The sequence below is a fragment of the Mauremys reevesii genome, linkage group 11 (assembly GCF_016161935.1).
Source record: "Mauremys reevesii isolate NIE-2019 linkage group 11, ASM1616193v1, whole genome shotgun sequence".
Taxonomy (NCBI): Eukaryota; Metazoa; Chordata; order Testudines; family Geoemydidae; genus Mauremys; species Mauremys reevesii.
The window spans coordinates 53,273,443-53,298,906 of NC_052633.1; the positions used below are offsets into that span (position 1 = coordinate 53,273,443).

The 25,464-nt window shown below is 37.7% G+C and overlaps 1 long non-coding RNA gene across 2 annotated transcripts in view; it reads left to right on the plus strand.

The window, feature by feature from the left end:
* The window catches only part of LOC120374343, a 120,565-nt gene that overhangs the window by 41,196 nt on the left and 53,905 nt on the right, over nucleotides 1-25,464 (plus strand). Inside the window, exon 2 of one of the 2 annotated variants that reach the window (XR_005586021.1) lies at nucleotides 19,836-19,976. This is a non-coding gene — a long non-coding RNA (uncharacterized LOC120374343). Of the gene's footprint in view, nucleotides 1-19,835; nucleotides 20,020-25,464 lie in introns of those variants that run through there. The other variant, XR_005586020.1, reaches the window with a different exon arrangement.

Consider the following 25,464-nt stretch of genomic DNA (forward strand, 5'->3'; position numbering starts at 1 on the left):
CCCTGTGTTCAGCCGAAGAGAGCCTGCTGTGACCACAACTGTCTTCAAGCTATAAAGAAAGTTTTGGGCCTGATTCTTGCTATCTCAGATCTGCTTAAACGTTTACAGGGAAAATCCAAGGGCACAAGGTTGAGGTCTCCAGGTCTATTCTGGATTAACCCTGCAATTCTCATGGAAGAGTTTGAACAAACTCTGCACATGGACTGCCTATTGGACTATAACCTTTTAAACTGATTCTAGAATTATTTTTACAAATCAGCAGTCTCAACATCTTTGCTATGAAACTGACCAAAGAACTTTATTCATATCTGTATGTAGATTGATCTTTTAACTGTAGCAACTCTCTTCATTATTATTATTATTATTATTATTATTTTTTATTATTATTTTATTATTAATCAATCTTAGAGATTTAGTTAATAAGGACTGGCTGTAAGCCTGTATTTGGGCAAGATCTGACATATTCATTGTCCTGGTGGGTAATGTGTCTGATCTTGTGGGATTGGTAGAACTTTATATATGGTAAATAAGATTTTTAGTAACCCTCACTATATTAGACTTGGCTGTCTGAGTGGGAGCCAAAGTCTGGATTGCTTAATGGGGACTGCATTTTGTTTTCTTGGTAACCAGTAAAGTATTACAGAAGCTGTTTGGTTACTGGCTTGATGAAATCTAATTATAGAATAAACCATCAGTTTTGGGGATTGTCTGCCCTATTCCTTGCAGTTTGCCCTGAATAAGCATTCTCCACGAAGCCCCTCCAGATGCTATAGTTACAAACTGGGTTTGAGGGAGCCACATTTTACGTTTTTACTTTTGGACAAGAAGTTTTGAAAGACTTAACTGGATTAATTCCACTATGTTGGGGCATAGTTCAAGATCTTAAGGTAAAATGGAGGTAGAAGTGAATTTACATGTCAGAGTGGCTGAGAAAAGCCCCGTTTTGCATCTTAAAAGGGCGGGTGACACCTATTAAGTAAAACCATTACTGGACAGAGTTATTGATATCGAGGAATAGTTACCAATTACAGATCAGAACTAGTATTTTTTCTTACTCTGTCAAGTAAGGCAACTGTTCGTTCTTCAAATCTCAGCCGTCCATCTTTAGTAAGAAAGTTACTGAACTAATTGGAACCCCTTGACAATGTTTATCGCCTTAAATATACCTACCAGAGGATCCATGAAGTTTTTTGGGGTATCTTTAAAGGATTTCTTCTGCCCTTGGAGATGATTTCTGAAATGATGCTGGATCTTTGGAGAACAGTGTACTTCCCTCATGGTTATATATAAGTGTAAAAAAGGCTTCTTTCTATGATAAAAAAACAAATAAGTTTCTGATCTTATACATTTCAAAATTCATTTAATCTTACAAGGTTTTAATCTCATTCTCTGTAAATCGATGATGTACTTCTTTAATTTGGTTTCTTAATCTCATTTCACAAAATTCTAATTTTGCTTCACTACCATCTGAGCATATCAAAGTAGACTCCAAAAACAAGTGACTTAATGAAAAGCGTATCCCATATTAGAGTTTTATATTTTCATAGTAGATTCTTGCCCTCTCTCTAGTAACTTCCACTGATGGCAGATCTTCCAAAGAGGTATCCCTCTACTCTTCAGATAACTGCTTGCTTTGACTGTCAAAGCATCCTCATCCTCTTATAAAAGTAATAGTGGTGGTGGGAGGAAGTGGAGGACAGATGTGGAAACCCAGTAGGCTTATCAAGAAAGTTTGACAAATTTCAGTATTTTTCCCATTCTCTGTCCAGTTGTAAAATCCAGAGTTTCAGGGTAATTGGTGTTTCTAAAGGAATACTTCTGATTTATTTGCTCACTGTTGGGGGTAGATAAGAATAGAGCTTGTGTTTTGTTTTCTCTATCTAGGAATGCTTTGGTTGAAATCTACATTTATTATTTTCCTTTGTCTAGAGAGTTCTTGTATCAGAAATATAACTATATTCCAGGACTTACCTCTGAACATACCAGGAAAAGTAATTCACTGTGACATTATTGCCAACCTCAAGTGATCAAAATCATGAGTCAGGTTTTCAGGAATCATGAGATGGTTTTAAAAATCCTGAGGTGATTTTTGAAAAAAAATCTTAATTTGGAGATCCTTTTATTTGCTTTCTGAGCATTTAGATTTTACTTGGGTCACATTTTCCAGGTTTTCTCTGACACGGGGTTAGTAATTTGCTTTTTTCAAAATGAAAACAGATTCTTACAACTCCAGGAGTTGGGGCTTTAAGAAAAAAGACAAAACATTGGAAGATTTAGATAAAATTGCAAAAGGTGAAATCATTGTTCTTATTCTTTTAATTGCTCAACCAGATTTGTAATCTTAAGTGGTGTGTGTAGGGAAAACATTCTAATTTGAAGAAGACATTTTCTGATTAGCATAGATAGATCACATTAAGGTACAGAAAATACATTCCATATAATACTATGATGGCATATTTTGGTCTATAGGGGGGTTTAGGGAAGGGGTAGGCAACCTCTGGCACGCGAGCTGCTTTTCAGTGGCACTCCCACTGTCCGGGTCCTAGATACCAGTCCGGGGGGCTTTGCATTGTAGTTTAATTTTAAATGAAGCTTCTTAAACATGTTAAAAACCTTATTTACTTTACATACAACAATAGTTAGTTATATATTATAGACATAGAAAGAGACCTTCTAAAAATGTTAAAATGTATTACTGGCACGCAAAACCTTAAATTAGAGTGAATAAATGAAGACTCGGCACACCACTTTTGAAAGGTTGCCGACCCTTGGTTTAGGGATTACAGGAATTGAAAGTAGTCAAGGCAAGATTAAACCAGGAGCTAACAGAGTTTCTGTAGACTTCTGTCAAAACTATATCCTGAATTGATGCAAGGTAAATGGATAGTCTAAGTGAAGTATTTGATCCCTGATATGAGAGAATTGTTGATCCCAGAATGTGTAGCTTGTACTTGTATTGATTTCTATGGCAGTATAACACATGCATCTAAGATCCCATTTGACCCTGTGAATTGAACAATCTGGAACTTGGGTACGTTCTACTGAAATATTTGTTTGCAGGCAGGAGGGTGGTGTGTCATAGATGGAGCTTTAACCAATGAGATTCTGAAATATACAACAGCTCCTATTTGGCAGTTTATTTTCAGCTATTATCTATTTGCATCTCAATTACACACTATGCTGTAGTTTTTTTAAAAAATTGTTTGTTATTAAGATCTAAATCTACTTACTTTAGTCATGTAGTGCATGCCAATAGAATGCAATACAAGAAGATTACAAGCTGATGGTTAGATGTTAATAACAGTAACACAAAACATTAAGGCAAGTGACATTTACATAAGTATCTTGATCTTAATACATGTAATTTACATATGAAAATTTAATCACCATAGAGATAAACAGCTGCAGTGTTTAATTAAACTCTCCACACAAAATCAGCCTGCAAGAAGTAGTTTGTCATTGCTAATTTATCACAATTCTCATAAGTATTCTTTAAAATAAAAATGCAAAATAAATGACTCTTATTGATAATTTAACTTCTGGTTACTTTATCGTATTCTCAACAGGCTTTGATGATACAATTAAAATACAAAGATTCTAGGCTCATTTTCTCACAGTTTAGAAGACAAACTATAAATATATAGAGAACAAATGTATTTGTTTACAGACTTGCGGGTCAGCAGTATGGCAGCACTAGAGGACAATTTAAGCAAATTTAATGCCATGATAAGTTGTGTGTAATGAAGGGATGTGAGAGTCTCTCTCCATGGGGCTGTTTAAGCAGGAAACAATTATAAGTGAAAATCAGTGCCAGCATTACCATAGACTTGGAGCAACTACTGGCTCACAATATCACTGACTAACACTCACATTTTAGACTCAAATCTTCAGTTCATTGTGAAATTGGAGATCCACTGACATCCCTAAGTGTTTGAAATTTAGACTTTGCTTCTGATAATGATTTTTTTAGCACAAGACTCAGAGCACAGTTTCCTGACAGAAACAGTTTAATTTGTTTAACTATAATACCAAGAAAATAAAAATTAAAAAAAAAATCCCACAAAACTGGGACCAGGATCTTCTACAGTTTGAGCTTGAAGCAGCAATTCTTGGAGATAAACTTCAGCAGAACTAGGAATAGATGAGAAGAGAATTGTTTCTAAGTTCTCTGAGGTTCATCCTTTCTATGTGGAAAAGAACACACAATCTCAGAAATAATGCAATGGACTAATGGGCGACTGTGTACACATGTGAGCAAATTTTATTCCTCCCTTAACTAGTCACTCCAAGACCAGCAAATTGTTTAGAAGTCATATAAAATTGTACTGTAAATCTCTTGAATACTTTAAATGGATACATAACCCCTCTCAGCAGGTTCCACCTCAGGACTGAAGGAACTCTCTGTGCTGCCTGTATACCTTCTCCATATGAGTGTGGTACAAGGCTGTTAGACTTGACGATTTAGACGCATATCCCTGCTGAGGAGTGACATGCAGAGAGCTTCCCTAAATATGGGCTGCATGGCATACAGTAGAGCTTGGATGCTCTCTGCATAGGCTCCAGAAATCCTGGCTCCATTTTCTGCATGGCAGAATGACATCAGTTTTTTCCTAGTTACAGGTCACTCTGTGGCTGAGGAGAAAAGGATTAAATTTGCCCTAAAATAGTTATAAACCAAGCCAATTAAAGGAAAGATTAAATCAGTGAAATTTAACTGCATGTTGATGACTTGGGCATTTCTAGATGTCTTTAAACAGCAAGGGGTTTAGAGTCAGATTTTACTATAATAGTAAATAACTACTAGGACTCTGCAAAGAAATATCAGCATCCAATTTCATAATAATTTCATTATTATATTTTGAATCTGTTTACACATTGTGGGTAAAATTTTCAGAAGAGCCTGAGTCCCATTTTCAAAAAAGAGTTTGGCTCTTAGGAGCCATGGTTTCATTGAAAGTCAATGGGACTTAGGTTCCTAATACCAAAGTCTCTTTTGAAAATGGGATGTAGGCTTTTAAATCATTTAGGTGTTTTTGAAAATCTGACCTCATTGGAATACCTTTGATGGTGATATTTTGCTAAGAAATATTTTTAGCTCTTGAGTTTGACTACCATGTTAAATGAATGTGTTATCTATGATGGTAAATGGAGGGCAATGGCATTTCTAAACTTAACACTATGTTGTTCTGCCATTTTCCTAATCTGTTGTAATTCATAGAAATTCAAAAGGATGTTTGGTTATTTTATAGCCAACTCCTTCTAATCCCAAACCCAACCATAATAAGCGCTACGCTAGATGGTAAATTGAATTTCTTTAAACTGATCCAAGACCCTATTTTTTCCATAGAAAATACTGTGGGCTAAAGGCTGCCTTGATCACCTCTCCATTTAAAATGTAACAATAGTATGGTATTTGTGGGTCAGTCGAGTTGCTCAATTCTCTCCACCCCTTGGAGAGTACAGAAGCCTAGAGTATAAATGAATAGAATTATTAACAGTTATAACTATTCTAAATGAAAATAGGAACTATATATAATACCTAATTACATAGGAAAATAAAAGAAAAATGTTCATATAAAGGCAAAACAAATCTAAATGTGTCTTACTATACATTAATGCTTAGTGTTCCCTAAATAAACTTCTACTGTTAGAAGAATTATGGGCATTAGCATTTTATCAGTGTTTTCCCTATCACCCTAAGGATTTCCTCCTCTTGTTTAGTTCAATGATTTGGGGCATCCTTAGTGATTATCCTTGCTTACGTCAACCACCATGAGGCAGGAGTTGCATAAATTTATGATTGTAGCCTCCTTTCCTGAGGCTTACTAGGCCATTCCAGATCTGTCCTTGCAAACCTTGTACAAATTCTCTGAGTGGAAGCTCACCTTCTTTTTCAAAGTAACTAGATACATCTGCTCATTACAAACCCTAGTTCCCAATGCAGTGGACAAACTTATTTAGTTCTCAAATAAGCACCAAAATGGAATTTTGACATTTCCCTTTTTTTTTCTTTTCTTTTTTTTAAATTTAGCAAGATGTAACTAAAATTAAGTAAAAACCCACCCCAAAACAAAGCAAAATACTTTGACCCAAACAAACTTTTTTTGTTCCTCACTTTGGGGTGGGGTTGTTTTGAGGTCGACCAAAACTGAATTTCTTTTTTTGGTTTCAACCACAGAACTGAAAAAATCATTTTATCTACCCTGCCCTAGTGTGAAGGGGTACAATGTACTCAGAGTTTTCTACATTTTGATCATGGCCAGGCTGCATATCGTTTGTATCTTTGTCTAAATTGGTGACAATTTGGATACATTTCAGTTAATCGGAAATATTAAAAATGTCTTTGTTGAAACTGTTGATGGTGATACATTAGTGATCCATATTGGATTTATTTACATATTTATCTCTTTATGTGCAACATTGTGATGTGCAGTTCTTTTTAATGCTTTTGACATGTTTTGTGTTTCATTTATGATAGCATGTTTGGTAAAGGTGTTTCACCTCATTTCTCTCTAGGAGTGGCAGGGTGTTCAGCTTTCTGCAAAATCAGGCCCATACAGAGAAAATACATCAGCTCTTAGGATATTGATGACATGCATTACTTGTTTTATTTTAGTTTGTTAGAGTGATTGCTTCATGCATGAGTAACAGAGTCCCGAATTAGTCTTGAGGATACCATAATAAGTGAAAACAAATGTTTATATTCTCAGAAAGAGGTGATATATATCATTAGCACAGTTGGAGAGGGTTTTTCATTTTGTCTGTCCAAATAACCAGAGTTCTTGTTAAACAAATACAGTTACAATATACTTCAGAAAGGCTGCAAAAATAAGTTGACTACTTATATTAATAAAATATATTTCCATGAGAAGTTTATACAAAACATCTCCCTTTACTTTCCATTGTAGGCTGTAGATGGGTATAGTAATCCTGACACATGGTGATATTTCCATGTGCCTTCTATCAATATTGATGAGTTATGTAGCTAACTCCCTGCACACCATATGCTGGAAATATCCCTGCAGCTATAACACTCTGGGCTGTGATCTCATTACATCATATGTCAAACAGGGTTCCGGGTACTACAGGGATCAGTGATATTGATTCACTCTTCCTTCTAAACGGAAACCCCAACAAGGTGTCGAGAGTACAATGCTGTTGGAAGTGCCCATAACACCTTTTTCAAGTTGAGGTATATTTACCTGACTATCCTGGCCAAATTCTAGCCCTTATAATTATACTCTGCCTATGTGCAGTTTTACTTGGATAGGGATCCTCTTCTAAACTATGTGGCATAACTGTACACTGTGAAAGCAGTTGCTATATTCCTCCCAGGAGCTGGCTGTATGTCATTTCTGGCTAAAGAGACTGATATTGTTTGTAAAACATTTGGGGATCTTTCGGGATACAGGTGCTAAAGGAAATGTAAGGTTCCACCACCAGTGAGCTGTAACATCAACATTTAAATGCCCATTTTCTCTTGTGATTGAAACCATGAGAGTTAGAAATAACCTTACAATTAAAATTATCAGGAAGAAGATTGTAACTTACATTTTGTTTTTCTGAATTAGTGATCAAACATCACAGCTGGGCAAGTTCTGAAAATTCTACATGAGGGGACTACTAAGGACTGACTGTCCTTTTGACTAATAATACAGTCATATATCTGTCATGTAAACAAACATTTTTATTGGTAAAATAAATCATTCACTTCACCAGTAGAAACATGTATTTCAACAGTATTTTTTTTAAAAAGACAACAACGCGTTACTTACTTGCAGAATAGAAGTAACCTCCTGGTGGTATAAATATATATTTCATCCTGTAAGCAAAGATTAGTCCCACAGGAGATCTCTTCTCCCCATCCATTGATGATGTCAGTGAGTCCTTGATTAGCTTCTGACATTTGAAATTATGGTGGGTCAGCAAGGTTAATGAAAGGCTTCTTTATATAGCAGTATCCATACACTGTCTCCCCTCTATCCTTTTCTGTTTGGGGTTGCATGGTGACCTCAGTGACAAAGTCAAGAGAGAAAATATATGGTATGATATTGGTACATTCTAATCAGCAGTTCTCTGTTAATATCTAATTAGTTAATAAGAGGGGTAATGAATTATTTGCAACCCAGAATTCTTTATAAACCTGGAATGATCTCTGTGGAAGTGCCTGTTCAACAATCTCAACAGTATTGTCATTGATTAGCTCTGTCATGTTGATTACACTTTTGGGGAGTGTGACTGGCATAAGAAATTTTGTTTCACTCCTACATGGAGCCTTTCATTGCTGTGAAGGAGAACATAGTTTATTTGGAGCATCCAGGGGACAAAGGTAGTTATAAAACTGAAATATGGTGAGTCCTCAAAATGATGTTGACTGGAACCTCTTGCTCAGAGAATTTGTCTCAGAAACTGTATTACCAGTCTGAAGTCAGGGATATTGCATTTTATGATGCCATCTTTCTTTCAATAATTAGCCCCATTGTGTTCCTGTCCAATATGTTGAAACAGAGTAATATTTTTGGAGAATTTGCTGGTTTCCCAATTGATTTAAAAATACTCTGTTTTAGCCTCTTACTGACCGTGGGTGGGATTTTTCAAAAAAACCTTAAGTGACTTGGGAGCACAAGTTTAACTGATTTCTTGCCCTCCCCCATAGTGCTTATGCTCCTAAATCACTTAAGTGTTTTGGAAAATTCCATCCAGTTGCCCTTCTTCATGTGCTTTCACTTGACTTTTCAATACTGTGGAGTCTGTGTAGCTAAAAGTTCTTTGCACCTTTTAATTTACATTATCGCTCTTTAGCCACTCAGTTTAGAAAAGACATACACAACTGGAATGACATACACAACATATAGCTCTTTTCTCAAGTTAAACATCATTAAGATGAACCTTCTTCCCCACATGAATTACTTTTACAAAGTTCTTACTGTTCCACGTGATTTACTACCCAAGAGTAGCCAAAATTCGTAAATATCTTTTATTTCCATCTCCATTGTCTCCCTTTTTAGATAACTTTTCCCCCTTTGAGATTATCTGTCTCAATGGCAAACATACAATAAAATAAAATAAAATAGTTGGGACTTTGTGGTTTTACTAGCTTTACCCACTTTTTTGTTTAAAGTAGCCTGATACATTCCTTTGGTCACTTATGGACAGAATATAATTAAAAATCTATACTGTTAATTCAATACTTCCAAACTCTTGAATTTTATAGAACAATAATACTGTAGGCCCCAATATAGCAAAGCATGTGCTTAAATTGAAGCACATATGTAGTCCAATTGAAGTTCATGCAAGTGTGGCTTTGCAGCTAACTCACAATCTCTGTTAAGGAGAAGAAGAATGAATTGGCTGCAGCATTCATGTTAGCTGACTTGCCTGTTTGTTTCTCACAGCCATTATAAACACTACATAAATTAGTGAGGGAATGGAGAGTGGTAATTAAGAGAACAGCAAAAGAGAACAGGAAAAGAGGTAATATGGGGAGTGGAGGTGCAATCCTTTGGAAATTTTGGGGCTGGTATGTAGCTAAGCAGCTACCACTGAAGAGAATGGGGAGAAACACAATGAGGAAATGTTAAGATACCAAAAAAAGAGAGCTGAGCTTTTAAGGGAGTCTAAATGAGAGTCAGGAACCCAACCCCTAAGTCTATATGAGTTGGTTGCTAAGATCATTTAGGCCTTTTGAAAAGACCAGTCCATATCAAACTGCCAAATTTGGATCTAGATGTGACCATTCTCAAAGTTGAGAGTGCTTAGATCAAGGGTTTTGGTTTGGTTTCTTTAAAGAATTTTGAAAGGACCTGGGAAAGAATGTACAGGTAGTGAATGGGGACAGAGTGAAGGCTGGGTAAACTTCCCAAATGTACATCTGTACTTCTGCTTCACATCTTGCAAGATGAGGTTGAATGGGCAGCTGATTGAGTTGTCACATTTACATGGCTGGTCAATAAGTTGCATGTCTTATTTCCTTCTGTATAACATGTATAATTTCCTTTGGTGACAAGCAAACTGGCATTCATCCTTCTGAGGGGTGGGGGGAGAGATAGCTCAGTGGTTTGAGCATTGGCCTGCTAAACCCAGGGTTGTGAGTTCAATCCTTGAGGGGGCCACTTAGGGATCTGGGGCAAAAATCACTACTTGGTCCTGCTAGTGAAGGCAGCGGGCTGGATTCAATGACTTTTCAAGATCCCTTCCAGTTCTAGGAGATGGGTATATCTCCAATTATGTGTGTATATGTATGTATGAGTCAGTATCAGCATGGTAGCAGGCACTGCATCTCTAGAGGTGTTGAGACAGCAAGGACCATGAAAATGCAAGCACCATTAGTAGGTGCACTGACTGCCACTCCAGTCTTCTAATCAAGTGACTTGCTGGCATGACAATCTCATTATATGGGTTTGCCAACAGGCTAAAGTGCTTTCCATCCTGCAGCTTGTGATGTGCTGTTGTCACAGGTTTTCCAAGGCCACAGTGATGGTCATGGAATACAAATACAAATAGAACAGAATAGAATTTGTGCAATTTGTGGGTACTGCTTTCAGACATAAGTTTTTATGGTTCTAAGATTCTTCAGTGCTTATTTATGTGGAACGGCCCTGTGTTAAAACTGCATTTTCAGTAGCTTGAATTAAATATGTAAGGTGACTTAGGCTAGAAGCTAATAGGAATGATATAATTGTTCTTTTATGGTAATAATAATTTCATCATAAAATTAACTTCAGCTTCTGTAACTGAGTGTTTTTTAATCATAAGAGGTATGCAACATTGCCAAATGGCATAATAAAAAAACCAAAGCATCTCATTCTATAGGCTGTCCTTTTTGAATAAATATACATCTGCATTCCAATATAGAATTTTATTTGTAATATCAATAAAATTAGATGTGGAAAAGACCTACTGGTTATCTAGTCAACTAAAAAGGAGATCTCATTTGTGTGTGCAAAAATACACATGTAATTTCATGTCTGCATTTACCCAAGCTGTTAACCACAATTGTGGATCCAAAACAAATATTAGTGCATGCTTATGGCAATCAAGCATCTGCATGGCCATTTGTGCATGCAGATGCCCAAATAATGCTGCAGAAAATACGTATTTACTACCATTTATTTACTGCCTGTGATATCTGGTATGCAACTGAAGTAACTGCACATGAGTGCAAGTAATTGAATGCATGTTATAAAAATAATCTTCTAGTTGAACATGCTGTATTGTTTAAAAATGCATAAACCCTAATGTTAGTAAAAAATTTCAGATTTAGTATTGCTGAAATGCTGTGTTGCAGGGTTTTCCCGCCTGTAATTTAGCCCTTTTGGATACTTAACAAAAATGCAGCTAAAATAGCTGTCCACGGGCTCCTAAAGAGCATCTAATACCGACTCAAGTACATGACAAGATATACCGGAATAAACAATCATGTAATCTAAAGATTTGCCTAGAGTATACCCTGGTAGGTGTCATATAACTCAGAAGAATGAAATATTTTTCTACCTCTAAGTAGCACAGCTGTTAGTAACTCTGATGGCTCTGACACAGTTTAAGGAATGAAGTATAGAATCTCATACCCAAATATGTGATGCAATTCATGTATTCAGCTAACAATTCTAGTTTTAATCACAGTTTTTAATGCTGAAGAGTTTTTTAAAAAATATTACCTTAAATACCATTTACCATTTAAATGTTTTATACCATTTAAAGACCACGCCTGAGTGTGTGTAAGTAATGGAAGAAAAGGACTTGCACACATACTCAAAAAATAAAAAATAAAAATCCTCCTCTGTTTCATTGGCTGCTTGCCATGCCCTGAATTGTGGCTGAATTAAAAAAATAGGGCCCAATTTTACACAGATTTTGTGCCCCAATTAGCACTGCTAATTGGGGCACACAAGTAAATTGCACTCCACCCTGTGGAAATTTTCAGTCAGTCAACCAAATCAGTGAATCCCCAAGAGCATGACTCTAACCCTTGGTTACTATTTAATCAGGTGCAAAATCAAAGGTCCCTCCAGGAAGGACACAGTACTTACTACTGGGTATCAATGAGAGAAGCTGCTTGGGGCTCTCTCTCTGCCTTTTTTTGCCCCTTAAAAAAAGGCCAGAGTTTAAAATAAAACCATGAACATTCACAAAAGACGCTTTATTAGTAACTTAGAAGCCTGCATTAGGAAAGTTTCTGGATTTGAGAGTGTGGGGTTGCAAAGATGTAGATGATATTTTCTTCCCCAAACAAGTGATGAGGTGGGAGTAGGGAGAACATTGGTATATCTCAGTATTCCTTTGTAGTCACTAATGGGATTAGATTTACTGCTTAAAGAAAGGGAGGTATATATATGGTATTTGTGATGTTTTGTTAATTATTGTAAATGTGACAAAGATATAGCTCGTATATGTAAAAAGAAATCACCACCATCTTCACGCACACATAAATCCTATCATTTGAGGATCTCCGAGTGCTTTGCAAACATTCGGCTAGGTCATTAGTTGATGTAAATTGGGATATATTGTAATCAACACAGCTATACAAATTAATACCAGCAAAGGATCTGGCACATTGATCATACACTTCATGCATTGTGGGTAAATACTATACCTGTTTCATGGATGGGCAAACAGAAGCACAGAGAATTTGTGATTTGTCAAAGGTTACAGAGTGAGTTAGTGATAGAGTGAGTATTACAACCCTGGGACTGAGTCCCAGTCCTATGCCACACTCTGTATTTGTCTGTTTGGGAGAGAAACAAATACAAAATGAGGACCAAAATATTGTGGATGCAACTTTGTCTGGCATAATTTGAATTTAAGTTCCCTCAGATTGTTATTTAGGAACATCCTTAAACCATCCCCAAATTGTAAAATACAATTTAAAGCCACTAGAATTATTCAGAAGGAAAAGAAATGAACACACACAATCCCTTAGGAGTCCACTCAACAGAAATGGCTGACAGTAAAATCATAGAATCTCAGAACTGGAAGGGACCTTGAGGGGTCATCTAGCCAAGTCCCCTACCCTTGTGGGAGGACTAAGTGTAATCTAGACCATTCCTGACAGGTGTTTGTCTAACCTGCTCTTAAAAATCTCCAATGATGGGGACTTCACAACCTCCCCAGGCAATTTATTCCAGTGCTTAACCACCCTGACAGTTAGGAAGGTTTTCCTAATGTCCAAACTAAACCTCCCTTGCTGCAATTTAAGCCCATTGCTTCTTGTCCTATCTTCAGAGGTTAAGAAAAACATTTTTCTCCCTCCTCCTTGTAACAACCTGTTACATACTTGGAAATTATTATCATGTCCCCTCTCAGTCTTTTCTTTTGTAGCCTAAACAAACCCAATTTTTTCAATCTTCCTTCATAGGTCATGTTTTCTAGACCTTGAATAATTTTTGTTGCTCTTCTCTGGACTCTCTCCAATTTGTCCACATCCTTCCTGTAATGTGTCACCCAGAACTGGACACAATACTCCAGCTGAGGCCTAATCAGCATGGAGGAGAGCAGAAGAATTACTTCTCGTGTCTTGTCTATAACACTCCTGCTAATACATCCTAGAATGATGTTCGCTGCCTTTTTTTTCCCCCAACAGCGTTATACTTGACTCATATTTAGTTTGTGGTCCATTATGACCCCCAGATCCCTTTCCACAGTACTCCTTCCTAGGCAGTCATTTCTCATTTTGTAGGATGTAGAAGATATAGACCGATGTAGCTTCCACAACAAAGGCAAAATGTTCCAAAGAAAATTTGGTTGGGGGCAAGAAACAATTGTTGAAAAAATAAAACCAGGACTTCCTGGTGGATCACAGAGTGTGTTTCCATAGCAAAATCCACCATAAGAGAAGCTAAGATCCCACAAAACTCTGAGTTTGAGCTCTGAATTTGCGGGAAAGTAGCTTGCTCGCTACAGTTGCAAAGCCAGGGAATACAACTGAAATTCTGAAAGACATTCACATGGAAGGCCTGCCTTTCTGACTCTGCTGGGAGCGTGGCTCCCATCCAATACCACTTATTTACTGCTGCTGTGTGATCCAAGCGGTAGACAGGAGTTTTCAGAAATTACTGCTGCTTTTAACATGCACTTCGAATCAGAAATCTATAGAGAAAGGAACTCCAAATAGTGAGGTTGGCCTATGGTTGGCTCCCCTTTCCTTCACATGACTCTGCAGATACAGTGGCATAGAGTAGGTGAGAAGAGGTTTCTGGAGTGTTTGGGGGGAAAAAGAGGAATGTGCCATGTTGGTTCTGCTGCTTATGATGATTTAGGACACTTTGCTTTCTAAATTCCCTACTTATTTGTTCCCTCTGTGCTAACAATTGGAAGAATGCATAGAGCCTACAGAGAACACTGGAGTGTCATGGATGACTTCATATTAATTTATTCCTATCTCTGCCAGGTTCAGAAAAGAAAAAATATATGGCCTGCTGTACTTGCAAATCACTATTTTTATTTATTTTTTATTAATCTGACTAGGGTTAATCTAGCTTTCTCTATGACTGGAAGGACTGCACTTTCTTTATCCCTATGATAGATACTTACATGACCCCTCAGTGCTATAGTATAAACACCTGGGTCATTAATGAATCAAGCTTCACAGGATCCCTGTGAAGTAAGGAGGTATTTTCCCATTCTTGGTTTCTATTCTTCGATATAATTTCACCTTGCTGTAACTACTTAGGTCCACTAGATGGTAGTAAAGACCATAACCTACACTTTTTATATTATTCCCCCCACCCCAAGTTAACACTACAACAAGTAACCTTTATTTTTAGCCTAAATTAATATAAGACAGAAAACTAGGTATGTTTACATTAAAACAAATCATAAGAACAAAAAAGACCAGTGATGCCCTTAGCGCAGCATTATTTTACTCTGAGCAGCTCTCAAAATTAAGTTGTTTTGTCAGGATAAATATCAAGTAAAATGATTATGAATCATTGTGGCACGTTTTAATACAGATCAGAAAGTAAATTAATCCAGCTCTCTCTGACTCATCATGCCTCTTTTTCTTCAGATACAAATGAACAGTAAACAACATTTTGGCAATTTTTAGGTTAATCATGTAGAACTGATTACTCCAGAAGAATGCTATTAACATTTAGTCAATTTATACCCTACAATGTGACAAATTAAAATTAATGTTGCTGTTTTTAAGATATCAAATGGGTCATGATTTTAAGAAAAATGATTACCCTTATAGATAACTGATAATGATAGCTGTAGCCGGGAGCATTAGGCAAATTTGTAGCAACGTGCATAGTTCCGCAAACAAATAATGCAGCAAAGTAAATAGGGCTCAGTGTATGTTTGGTGAATATGTTCAGTCCTTTATTTTGAGGTGCTGACTCTTTTTTTTTATGATCCCAGTGTATGTTAATAATTTGTCATCCTTTCCCCATGGAAAAGCCACAGTTAAAGCTACCCAGTAGCTTAATAACAAAAGGCAGATTCCCTCTGTAGATTCTGTGTATACTCCTGATAAAGGTCTATTTGATATTTTTAATTTTCAGAGTCAGCTGTTCCCCTTGGTAATGAGTTAATGAGTTTTTCATTCAATTTCTTGATGATGTGCTTTGATAAATAACTGTTAATCAATGTCCAGTGCAACTGATGCAATTGTAACATGCTACCAGCGTTTGCAACAGGTGAAGGACAGGAGAGAAGTGCAAAACAAACAACCTTTTAAGGAACATAAACTGTTGTTCTCTCTAGACCCTGGGATGATAATTCTATTTTTTTATGAATATTCCATTAAATGAGTATATAAAAGGGACTTTAAGCAGACTGCATATCGTATCTCCAAATGACACATGACTACATTAAGGGGAAATTGTTACCAGTGAACCACTGTGCAATAGCTGAGGTACTGCAGAATTTCAGGAACTGTGACCTAGTATGTGTACCTGTGTGCAAGTATTTGTGTATTGCTGCTGTTCTTTCTATGTCAAGCAATGTAAAAATATTGTTTAAAACGAAATTAAAGGACTAATACTCCTTTATAAAAATATGTATATGTATAGACTATAATATATGGTACTCTAGTATTATAGGGGTATGCATTTTAGGGTAACTTTTTATACAGATGAGAAACAGATAAGTAGGGAGTGATAATCTCAGTGGTTAAGGAATGGCACATATATATCCACAAATTATTATTATTTTTATTACATTATTACCTAGGGAGGCCCCAAGTGAGACCAGAGGCCCTTATGCTTGACACTGTACAAACCCACAGTAACACAGTGCCTGCTCCAAAGAATTTACGGTCTTAATAGAAAATATAGAGAAAGGATGGCCAGGGAAACAGAGGCAGAGAAATATGAAGTGACTCGCTTCAAAGATAGAAACAGAAATATTTGAAATGCATTTCAACTATGATGTACCCAAACTTTAAATGTAGCTTGTTGCAAAACACAGCAAATGCAGTATTATGTGACTTTGAAATACATTCTGGGTTCTTAAGTGTTATATGGAAAATATATGTTTTCAAGCATATTTGGCATCTCTAGAAAGTGTAATGAAATTTCCCTTTGCGAATTGTCCCCACTGTAGAGAGAGAGAAATGTTTAGTTAAGAGATTTAAGGTGTGAAATACAGCCCATCGGAGTTACCAGTTTGCCAAAAGCAAAATAGGGAAATGTTCATTTCTATAAAATTTTCTTTAGAGAAGGAAAAAAATTGAAACTTTCTTTTAGTAAGGTTGAAACAACCTTTTTGGAACAGAATAGTTTGACTTTCTGTTTTGATATCACTTTTAATTTTTAAAATTTTTTATAATAAAAGATAATAAAATAATATAAAGCTCAAAATCTGAACAAAACATTTCAATTTTATCAAAGCAGTATATATTTCCAATCAATCTGATATAAATCTTTGTTCAGAATTTTGTTTTTTGGGAAATTTCAATTTTTTCGTTTTCATTCTGAAATTGAAAATATGTTGATATTGCACAATGTGATATCAGGGGATGTTCCTCCTGCACCCACACCTCTGGGGGAGAGGAACATGTAAACTAATTGCTCGAGTTGGAACATATTGATTTTTCCTCAAGTTATGATGTTAGGCACTGGCCATTAGGGTCGAGGATACTGATGGCCATAGACCTCTCTGCTGTTGGAGGACCCTAGACCAATTTGCAGCTGTTTGTAAGCATTGATGGTGGTTAGGGCTGCTCCAAGTTCCCTCCCAGCCAACTATGTAAAATGGATCAGCTCCTCTCTAGCACAGCCAGAGTGGGCTGTGGCCATGGCATGACCCCAGATTCCCTGTGACTCTCTCTCAGATAACCTGCTGCTACCACTAGGCGTCTCAGTTGGAAATTTTACCTCAGGGACCCCTTTCCTCTGGACCCTTGTTTCCATGACTTTCTCCCCAGGAGCAGGCATTGCCTGATAAGGATGGTAGCTGTTCTTTGAAGCCAATGCAGAAACATTTAACTTTGAACAAATATTCTGGAGTGTCTACGAGCAACCCAATTGGCTCTCAGCATCCTTAGATCTCAAACAAATATTTCACTTCCATCCACACATTTTTATCTCCCTCAGACCTTCTACCTAAAACATACTATAAGACATAAATGCAATACATGCCATAACATACTCCACAGGCCACAATAAAGTATTGTCAGTATTGGAATAGGCAGCATGGTCTAGTGAGCTAAGCACATGTCTTAAAATAAGGAACATTTGCATTATAGTTCTGGCTCTATAAACCTCTTGCTTTGGGACACTCATTTAACCCGCATACTTTGTTGTCCTCGTCTGTAATATGGAGGGTAACAATACTTATCTTCTAGATTTGATCATCATTTTGCTCAAGGATGACAAATATTGAGTGAGATTTTGTGGCTCTTTTGAGCAGCTCTATTATCCCACTGTGAAGTTATGAAGATGAATGTTTTTAAAGTGCTATGTAAGAGCTAAAATTCAACAGAAAAGCTTTGGTGAATGGAGTCATGGTGGCATAGAGATTCCAGTTTCTTTGGAGAGTTGTCCTCTGTAACCTTCTAAAAATATTGTTGTTCAATGGCCCAGCACCAGCAATTGGTCCCTGATTCTTCTGCAGTGTGAAGCTGTTGGTGACTTTCAGGGTGGTGACCTTCCCTGCAATTCCACACACATACACTATATACTAAATCAGTCATTTAAGTTTATAGGAGTCTCCCTAAATTCCCCAGGCTGGCTTTGTATGTGGTGCTGTCATCAGTGTTCAGAAGTTGTTAAAACATGTGAGGGGCAAGGGGAAGCAAAAATGCTTTCACGTGCTCACACCAAAATGTGAAGGGTGGCTCTGCACAAAAGAATTGTTGGAATTGGAAGAGAAGAAGAATATCTTTATCAAGTCAAACTGCAAGTTAACTTTTCAGGCCCATCCAAAGCCCATTGAATTCAATATAACGACTCCTATTGACTTCAGTGAGATTTGGATCAGGCCCTTAGATAATCAGAATGTAGTTTTCAAGGTGGGATATAATTCAGACATCCTATTCTTGCAAATGGTGCCATAGGATCATTTATGATTGCAAGTGCTCAAGGCTTGGATTTGATGTCTCATTCAAAAAACAAATAAAAAAGCCACCATCATACCAGATCACTGATTCAATAATGTATAAAAGGGAAGAGTGCTACTCCTGAATCTCCAACACCACTTCTTACAGTACTCTGTGAACATATTTGGAGGTCTCCCATCCAACTATTGACCAAGCTTGATCCTAATTACCTTAACATTTGACAATGCAGCTCGAGATGGTGATTTATTAAAAGCCATGATGTCTTAGCACGAGTAACTTAAAGCACTTTGATCTTTTTCATAAAAGTTACTGTTTTAAACCTTTCCACTGTGAAACTCTTCATGAATCACAGGTGCAATACTGAATAAGCTACGCATGAAATGAAGTATGTGGACAGGCTCTGCTGCATCAGGGATCTTCAGGGTGAGGTCTTTTACCATGCTGCCTCTCATAGTATTGTCAATCCTTTCTTGTGGCCTGTGGAGTATGTTATGGTATGTTATCGCCATAATATTTCACCATGTTTTTCTCAGGGAGTAATTTAGATCAATGTAATTGTTATTCCTAGTATTGTACATATACCATATGTGACACTGTATGGAATCTGGGAGACACTTGAGGATATTATGAATATTAATATTGTAAAATTGCAATTAGTTGTACCAGGTATGCCAGGTAAGAGATCTACAAAAACGTTATGATTTGCCAAATATGATAATTTCATTTATATGTTTGTATCAGTTCTGTATTACGAGTTATAGATATGTATGTATGTCTGTATTTCAAACTTGGACTATGCTTCTGGGTGACACCCCCAGGCAGTTTGGGCATCAGCTCTGCCTAGCCAGCTTGATGGTCCATTAAGGACCATCAGCTATACAACTGACCCATTGAGAGAAGGCAGATACACCTTATGACTCAGCAAGGCATGCAGGAGCATGCCTATGGACAAAACTCCAAGGCCTTGTCTACACTGCCACTTTACAGAGCTGCAACTTTCTCGCTCAGGGGTGTGAACTCTCCCCCCACCGAGCACTGCAAGTTTCAGCACTGTAAAGTGGCACTGTAGACAGTGCAGCTACTCCCTCGTGGGGGTGGGTTTTTTTACAGTGCCGGGAGCTCTTCCAGTGCTGATGCCGCGAATACACAGCCGAGTTAAAGCGCTGATGCGGCAGTGTTTTAATGTTGTTAGTGAAGACATACCCTAAGGCTTTCAAGCCATGTGTTGGGCAGCTTGTGTTTGAAACAAAGGAAGCACAGGCTGCATGGCAAAAGACTATAAAAGGCAGCTGCATCTTCTCCAATTGGTCTTCAGTCTTGCTTCTTATCTCTGAAGGAACTTTGCTACAAACTGAAGCTCTGAACAAAGGACTGAATGACCCATCCAAGCTGTGGATGTATTCCAGAGGGACTTTTAAGCCAGCAAACACACCAATACTGCTAGGAAGCTGATATATGGACTTTGAAGACTTTGTATGTATGTGACCGTTTTACCATTAAACATCTCTCTTTTTGTTTTTTTCTTGTTTCTTTATAACAAACCTTCAGTTTAGATACTAAAACGGGCATCATGGTATTTTGGGTAAGATCCAAACCTATACTGCCCTGCTAATGTGGCTGACCCTTTGGGGGCAGAAGAACATTTTGCATATGTGAGCAGAGTTTTTTAAATAACTTCTCACTGTACTGAACCTAGGTGCTGATTGGGAGCCAGAGAACTGGAATGCAATAAAGGGGGCTGTGTGATTCCTTTTTTATTTCTTGATAACCAGTATGGGGGATCAGAAACACAGTTTGTGACTGGTTGGGGAGTTTAACTCCAGTGTTACCCACCAGCCTTGGGAGTATCTACTCTCCCTTTTGCAGCCTGCCCTGACCTTGGAATTTCTAGTGAGGGCTTCCCCAGGCACACCGTGTCACACCATGTACAAGTTAACTCATGCATTTGTACGTATGTACTATGTTTTAATGAAATGTCTGCAGGAAGGGATAGCAAAGAATCTGCATGTATAAATGATACTTACATTAAAATATAATTTTCCCACAGAGAGACTTTTTTTCATAAATGATGACAGATTATTAGTTATGGCAGGAGTGAGTTATTTATTGTATTGATGAGGGTTATATTGGCTACTGCGGATGGGTTACCTTGCAGATCAGAAGATTCCTATTTCAGTGACTGACCTTCTTTTCTTGAAATTAGCTACAAAAAGCCCAGCCACACCTTCTCCTAGATTTCTTCTCAGCTCATGCTGATCTGGTTACTGAGCCAGAATGAGCTGTATTGGTTTTGGTCCTGCAAACAGAAAGAATGTTTTACTTCCACCATGCTGTCTGCAAGGTCAAAAGAAGCTGAACTGCTCCAGATGGCGAATAGTCTTCATAGTCCAAGCTCCCACCACCTACCTGCAGAATACAATGTTTCTTGCTGTTAAGGAATTTAGGTTAATTTGTGGATATGAAGGCTTTGAGCTGTGAGGGACTCCATCCCAGGTAGCAGAATTTCTGTTCTGTATTTGGAAAAAGAGAACAGATGATGTCTCATCATATGATGAAGATAACACTCTTTCCCATCACTAGTATCTTAGGAGGATGTTAAAGAGCAGCTATTAAAGTTAGATTGTAAATCAACAGGTTCAGATAACTTGCATCAAGATCCTTAAAAGAACTGGCTGCGGAACTCGCTAGACTGTTAAAACTGATTTTCAATAAGACTTGGAACACTGGGGAAGTCCCAGAAGACAGTAAGAAAGCTAAAGTTGTGCCAATATTTAATAAGGTAAATGGGATGACCCAGATAATTAAAGGCCTATCAGTTCGATGTAGATCCTGGACAAGATAATGGAGCAGCTGATAAGGGTCTTGATTAATAAAGAATTAAAGGATGTTAATTAATGACAATCAGGGGCGGCTCTAGGCATTTTGCCACCCCAAGCACGGCAGGCAGGGTGCCTTTGGCGGCTAGCCTGCGGAGGGTCAGCTGGTCCCGCGGCTTTGGAGGACCTCCCACAGGCACGCCTGCGGGAGGTCCGCACTAGGCATGCTGGGGCCTGGAGCTGCCCCTGATGACAATCAACATGGTTTCATGGAAAATAGATCCTGTCAAACTACTTATATCTTTTTTTGATGAGATTATAATTTTGGTTGATAAAGGTAATAGTGTTAATGTTTCATTCATTCATGTTAATGTTTCATACCACCACAAAAAATAGAATGATATAAAATCAACATGGCACATATTAAATGGATTAAAAGCTGGCTAACTGATAAGTCTCAAGATGTAATTGTAAATGGCTAATCATCTTGTGGGTGTGTTTCTAGCAGGGTCCCACAGGGATCTATTCTTGACGCTACTCTGTTTAAATTTTTATCCATGGAAGAAAACATAAAATAATCACTGATAGTTTGCAGATAACACAAAAACTTGGGGAGTGGTAAAATATAAAGAGGACAGGCCACTGATCTATATAGTGATCTGGATCATTCGATAAAGTGGGTGCAAGCAAACAATATTCATTTTGATATGGCTATATGTAGATGTATACATCTAGGAACAAAGAATGTAGCCATACTTATAGAATGGGAGACTATATCCTGGGAAATAGAGACTTTGAAAAAGATTTTGGGGTTGAGATGTATAAACAGCTGAAATGAGCTACCAGTGTGTCATTGTGGCCAAAAGAGCTAATGCTTTTAAATAGGGGAATTTTGAGGAGGAGTAGATAAGTTATTTTACATCTGTATTTTGCACTGGAATAATGCATCCAGCTCTGGTGTCCACAACTCAGGAAAATGATGATGACAAATTGACGAGGGCTCAGAGAAGAGCCACGAGAATGATTAAGGGATTAGAAAACCTGCCATATAGCAATAGACTCAAGGAGTACATTCTATTTAGTTTAGCAAAAAGAAGGTGAAGACATAACTTGATTACTGTCCCTACAGGGGGAACAAATATTTAATAATGGACTCTTCAATCTAGCGCAGAAAGGTATAACATGAAGCTGAAGCTAACCAAATTCAGACTGGAAATAAGATTTCATTTTTTAACTGTGAGAGTAAATAACCATTGGAACAATTTATCAAGGATAATGGTGGGTTGTCCCTCACAGCCAATTTTAAAATCAAAATTGGATATTTTTTCTAAAAGATATGCTCTTGGAATTACTTTGGAGATGTTCAAAGGCTTATTTTACACAGGAGGTTAGACTAGATGCTCCCTTCTGGCCTTGGTATCTATGACTATCCAGAGGGGCCAAACACAGTCATCTTGGATTGTTTCAGCCAGTGTTGCTTCTTCATGTCCTGGAAGTATTAGGGGTCGGGACCTCTTCTGAGCTGGATCCTTGTCTTTCTGGAAGTTAAGCTCAGTGTGGGGGATATTAGGGAGATTTTCAAAAAAATTTAGAGGCATGAGTCTCAGTGACTTAGATACTTTTGACAATCTTCCCATTGTACCCAGTATGATTTGAGATTGTCACAGTGTCCCTATGGTGAGGGTACGAGTCCAAGTGTTCTCACGGAATTACTGGTAAGAGCTCTACTCAAAAAACAATCACTAGACGATCTCACCAGATGCTGACCCCCTGAACTTGCAATTCCCGGGAAGGTTGTTGAGAAGCTGTAGATAAAGAAGCTCAGGCATCACCAAGGAATGTCCAATTTGCTGGACTTTAGTTAGTCTGGATTGAGAGCTGAATATGTGACTGAAATTACACTGATGGTGGTAGCTGAAAACCCCATCTCAGCAATGGATAAGAATAAGGGTCCACGCTGATTATATTACATCTATTATATACCTTTGATACTATTGATAAGCAGACAGAGTGGAATTGTTTGAGTGGCTGTGCTCCTTTCAGACAAAGAGAATCCAATTGGTAATTATGGACAATCGTTCCTCATGACTAAGGTCTCTCCTGTGTGAAGTGCCACTGATTCCTTTTTGTCTTGTCCCCACCAGTTCAACATGTACATAAGGGTTTAAGGAGTTCACTAAGGTGAAATGTTATCAGTATGTGGATGATATTCAGTACGTCTCTCTGCTAGAAACTGGAGCAGAAATTAGCGTGAGCTGGTTGAATCTCAACACAGAGACAATATTAGTAAATTGGGAGAAGTAGCTATAAGAGTTGGCAAGTGTTCTATTAGTATCCATTCACCTTTCATTGAAGGAGTGCATCTACATTTGCAATTTATGGCTTTGGTTAGACTCAAGCCCTCCTATTGGATGTGCAAATAAGGGGCCTAGCCAGAATTTTCCTTTGGTTTGATGTGGCCAGTTTAAGTATTTTTTTTCAAATGTGGACTTTGCTACAAGTATCCTTGCCTTAGTCCTCTTAAAATTGGGCTACTGTAGTGTTTGCCTTGCTATTGCAGAATGCAGTCACCCACTTACTAAGTTGAGTGTCATGCATAGAGCACATCTTTCAGTTCTCTGGGAGTTACACTATTCACTGGAGAATTTCTGGGTGAAAGTCAAGATACTGGATATAACTTTCAAAGCCCTCAGTAATTTGGAACCTACTTATTGAAGGACCAGTTTTTCTTCTCATGCCACTCTGCCATAGTTGTGATCAGCAGAAGCACTCAAGCTAGAACTCACTTGCAATAAATGGAAAGGAACTTGTTGATGGCATTTTTCAAGAAGGCTCCTTGTCTATGGACCTCACTTCTTTCTTTGTTCTGCCAGAACTCATACATGCTGGTCATGCTGTTAGGGGTGATTTTTATTTACCATTGAAACACTGAGATTAGCATTTACTTTTGATAGAACAGTATTATTTTTTATGGAGTAGTAATTTGAGTTTGTTGATCTTTAATTTTTGTCAGGGTGCCAGAACATGAGATGAATGCCTGTTAATTGTAACAATATTTTTATAAATTTAAATAATAAATACAAATAAATGATTAACTGCATGTCTGTGATTCTTAGTTGTCACTGCTGTATAAATGGCAATACAAGGACTGGATGCATCCTTCAACATGCCAGCAACATCTCAAGAACATGGTATCTCAACATTCTTATGGCAAATTTGGTATTTATGAGAGAAGGATGGAAAGGGCTGATTGTAGATTTGTGCTTTGTATGAAGTTCCATTTATGAACACCTTTAAGTGTTTTCTTCATGCCTTTTTTTTTTTAAAGAACTGTGCCATACTTTAGGCTTGATTCACAGCCAAATTAGGATAACAATCAAATCTGAACATGGATCTTCTTGCACTTGGGACAGGAATTGAGGGGCAGGGGATGAAGATGGCTTTAAGCCACCTTTTATGTTCTCTGTAGTCTAAAGCAGCCAGCTACCTAATTATTATTCTGAGGGTCCTGGGGCGCAGAGATCAGGTATAGCACAAAGTACTGTGGTCATGGTTCCCTGCTCCTGCTCCTTCACTCTCCACCCCATGATACCCCTGTTTACCTCTCTCCATTGTGAAAACTGACCATTTATGCCTACCCTTTGCTTCCTATCATTTACCCAGTTACTGATCCATGAGAATATCTCCCGCTCTTATCCCATGACTGTCTACTTTGCTTTAGAGCCTTTGGTGAGGGACCATGTCAAAGGCTTTCTGCAAGTCCAAGTCCACTATATCCATATGTTTGACCTCCTGAAAGAATTCTAATAGTTTGGTGAGGCATGATTCCCCTTTACAAACGCTGTGTTATCTCTTCCCCAACATATTGTGTTCATCTTTGTGTCTGATAATTCTATTTTTTACTATAGGTTCAATCAGTTTGCCTGATACTGAAGTTAGGTTTACTGGCTTGTAGTTGGTTCAAGAAGTGAACAGTAGAAATAGTGAAAAGCAAATTAGATTTCAAGGCCTATGTTTTCAAAACTGATCCATGACTTTTGGCTTCCTCAATTTTTGGGTGTCCTCTGTCAGACATGGTAAGTTGGCCTGATTTTCAAAGGAATGGCTACTCTGAAGTTTCTGAATATCAGGCTTCTTGAAGGTGTCTCA